The sequence below is a fragment of the Chaetodon auriga genome, chromosome 21 (assembly GCF_051107435.1).
Source record: "Chaetodon auriga isolate fChaAug3 chromosome 21, fChaAug3.hap1, whole genome shotgun sequence".
NCBI classification, from domain to species: domain Eukaryota; kingdom Metazoa; phylum Chordata; class Actinopteri; order Chaetodontiformes; family Chaetodontidae; genus Chaetodon; species Chaetodon auriga.
Window position 1 is genome coordinate 9,661,454 of NC_135094.1, and position 4,024 is coordinate 9,665,477.

The 4,024-nt window shown below is 47.1% G+C and overlaps 1 long non-coding RNA gene across 1 annotated transcript; it reads left to right on the plus strand.

Annotated features, from left to right (window-relative positions):
- The first annotated feature begins 535 nt into the window (after positions 1 to 535).
- Positions 536 to 3,680, plus strand: LOC143339664 (uncharacterized). The gene is made up of 2 exons (XR_013079344.1): positions 536 to 793; positions 2,918 to 3,680. It is a non-coding gene; the product is annotated as an uncharacterized LOC143339664 (long non-coding RNA).
- The last annotated feature ends 344 nt before the right edge of the window (positions 3,681 to 4,024 follow it).

Genomic DNA, 4,024 nt, shown 5'->3' on the forward strand with positions numbered 1-4,024 from the left:
AATACCCCTCAGTTTGTCTGGGCAGGCTCAGAATAACACAGCCTATAGAAATTGAGTTGCAATCCAGCGGCCCGATGCGTGAAACTGCAACGCACTAATGGACCTCTCAAGACAAACGGTATTAAACATGATTAATTGTGGCCGGCAAAGCGACGATCCGACTGCACATACCAGATTTTAGAAAAGGCCTAGTTATTACTGCACACATAAAACTACAACTGGCCCGAGCACAGTGCTGCACTGCACGCTGAAAATCAGTTGTGCAGCTTCAACCTGCGTGACAATAATCAAATGAATTAGAAACAATAACATAAAACACTAAACATATAGGATTGGCTCGAGAGCGCGCACTGGATGTATCTGCGTGTCAGCGTGGCGGAGCGCGCATTTCTATGTATGAAAGCGTGTGTGCGCGCGTGTGCGTGCGAGGAGAGAGCGAGAGAGAGAGAGAGAGAGAGAGAGGGAGAAAAGAGAGAGAGAGATTTTATTGTAATGCACAGAACGACCTGCCCTCTTTTGAAAAAAAAGCGAGAAAGCGCAGCCATGCTTTGCAGAGGCTACAGCATCGCTCTCATTGGTGCTATCAGCCTCTCGCCAAACGGAGTCTTTGCTCGTCCGCCGCTACGCCGAAAGGAACCGGGAATACAAGCGACTGCCTCCACGATGTAGAAGATCTGCAGTGAAGTATTAATGCTAACATGAAGTGAGAGAGAAAAAAAACAGCAAGAGCACGGATAAATATTAGCAGAGCACAGTGCGCTGGGATCCACCATATGGCGTGGACCATATCATGGTGAGTATCTTACGCTTGCGTTTGCTTTCTGCTCGACTCTTTGATCAATTATTGATAAGATGAATGTGTATCTTTGTTCAAGCCGTTAGTAGAGTATGCATTTAAACAGATTGGAGGAGAGTAATGATCGTTTTGGATCTGCAGAGAGATGTTGGTCCTGTACGCTTCCCCATGCACGTTGCACTTGCTATTGTTATTGCGGGCTTTAGGGAATAAACCGCTTTAAGAAGAGAGCTAAGGAAAAAAAGGCGACAGAAAGACATCATCAAAGCCGCGCACGGTGGACAGATCATTTTATGTCGACGGTTGCATAATCAATAAGAAGGATAAAGAGGACGGTGCATTTCGGAGCTACGTCGTTTGTTCGTTGCGCGGTGCTTAAGGACAATAGGGGTCGTGTTCCTGTCGGTGGCCCGATAGACAGAGGGACCCGAAATTCGGTGATGTGCAGAGGAGCCGCGATGAGGCTCCGAAGCGACGGCCGGTGCGAAGAGTCGCCCGATTTTCAGGGGATGGGGACGTTTCCGTCTAAAATGGCGTTTCCCTTTGTTTCTGCATCCCTCTCCTCTCTATTCCTGCGAGTGGGTAATGCATTGCAATTACCATATCTACGAGCCTGCGCCTCTTCATTTTCACCACACTGCTTTTCACGCGGTGGATTTTCCTCTTTAATGGTGAAACAGGGGCTGTCAGACGTATAACTGGACCCCACTGTGGTGAGCTCAGGGGCTCCGTCAGCCTCAGATTGGAAAGCAGGTATGCGACTCCTAATTATGATTGGAAAGCACTGACTTCATTGGATTTCAGCAGTTTCTAGCCTACATGAGTAGATACGCAAAGCAATAGGCGCTCTGTAGTCTGAAACGCTGCAGATTATACTGGATTAGAATTGCATGGATCTCATGTCTGTCAGTCCCATACAATAATGCCATTAGTATGAAAGTAACTTATCCTTAAATATGCACATTTCCATCACACTCATCATGACAGATAACAGCCTACATGTCAAATCTTATTTCAGGGACTAACAATCAGTCGCAGCTCACCCCATCGAGCCAAACACTGTTTGTTAAACCGACCTGCTCTCACATCAAACAGCAGGCTCAGGATGACACGAGCATCCCTCCCTCATCCCTGTGAGTGTGTGTGTATGTGTGGAAGTGTGCGGGGAAAGGGTGCATGTGCGCATGCTCGTGCATGAGTGTGAGTCTGTATGTGTGCGTGTGCGTACACGTGTGTTCTCCTTTTTTTTTTTTTTTTTTTGAATAGTGCAATGTTGCATAACCGTTCACAGCCAATGCCAGATTTAGGGCTTCACAATTTGCGGGGCCATTGTTGGCATTTCCTCTGCCGGCCCGAGTACACACACACACACACACACACACACACACACACACACACACACACACTTCACCAACCAACTGCAGAACTATTAACACATATCGGCGATAAACGTTAATACTCCGAATGGGAAGTCGTCAATTTCCCTCCTAGTTTCAAGGACACAGGGTAGTCATGAGGAGGACGCTGGGTAATATAGAGGAACATCTGTTTGCCCGGTGACGTCAACACCCCCCTCCTCTAACCTCCCCCCTCCTCCTCATCCCAATCCTCTTGTGCTGAAGGCAGATGCCTCATTTGTTTGGCTGGAGCACCATTAATCCCAAAGTCAGAGGAAAAGACCGGACGGAGAGAGATCAGTCCCATTTAGGCGGTGTCGGTGCTGGGCTCGCTCAGTTTGCCGTCGGGAGAGACGCGTGCGGGGGAGCATGCACGCAGAGCACCGCTGCGTTCAGGACACCCGCACTCACCAAAGGTCTTCAGCTGCCCCGCTTGCGATTTGCGTCAGTTTTGAAACCTGTGACCCGCAATTAGAGGCTGCGGGTTTGTGTGTATAAGTGCGTGCGTGTGTGTGTGCGTGCGTGTGTGTGTGTGTGTGCTGGGGAAAAAATGCGTGCGTTGTGTGACTTGGAAAATCAATATTTTGGACGAGGACGGCGACTTTTTTCTGTTTTATGGACGCCAACTGTTTTTTTTTTTTAACAGGTCAATGTGGAATATGAGATTTTGTCATCTGCGGTCCCATATGAAGTTCATGACGCATTTTGTGTTTTCTTCTCGTAGGTTCATTTTGGGATAACGAGGGACTTTTAAGCTTTCTGCAGTTTTGGACAACGCAGTCGACGGAGAAGAAAACATCACACGGAGTCCTTTTCCGCCTGCCAAGTGCTGGGACGTATAATCATTTTGTCCGCAAACTACCTGCTGCCTGCTTTGCGTTTAAGTCATGTAACCTAACCCCTTTTTCCTCCAATTGAATACATTTATTTTTTTTACATAATAAGGTAGGCCTGCACAACAACCTGGAGAGGATTTGATCTCTTTGGACGCGTGCGGGATGCTTTTTGGATTTTTTTTGTCATTTCCATTTTTGGCCAAACTTGACATCCTGATACAGTTTTTAGTCACACAACACGGGCCTCAAAGACGGCAAAATAATTTGATTAGATTTGTAATGGGAAAGGTTGGAGGTGTCTTCAGTAGAGTGAATGCAGCTGGTGGACAAACACACACGCATGCAAACACACACACATACGCACACACAGACGAGCGGGTTGTGTCTCTCCGTGTTCACAGCGGACCTTGATTTAATGTCTTACAATTAAGGCACGCGGTGAATGCCAAGAGATGATCCTTCTTCCTTCGACTGTCTGCAGATCCGAGACGCACATGACTTCTTTTAACTATTTACACTTTAAAAAAAATAAATAAACAACAGCCTTTTGGTGTGGCTCCAACGGTGAAGGTTTGTTCCTGTTTCAAACTGTGACACGTTATTCATGTACTGCTCCTTCCCTCTAAAAATAAAGTAAATACACACAACGATTTTAAAGCTGTTTTTTTTTTCTTTTTGTTTTCCATGTGAACATAAATGTGATGGCTCCTGTGTGTGTTAATGTGTGTGTGTGTCAGTGGGAGCTGTCCATCCACACATAGGCTGCCCGGGAGCGCTGTCCACCTTCTGTGGTGCTGAAATCTGCGCACCACCGATCAGCCTTTTGTTTCACTCGCCTGCCGGTGCAGAAGCGGAAATGGCTCAATTATTTCACTGTAGTTCAGGACCGCAGCCCAGTGCCAGGGACATATAAACTGCGTATTCTCTCTCTCTCTCTCTCTCTCTCTCTCTCTCTCTCTCACACACACACACACACACACACACACACACACACA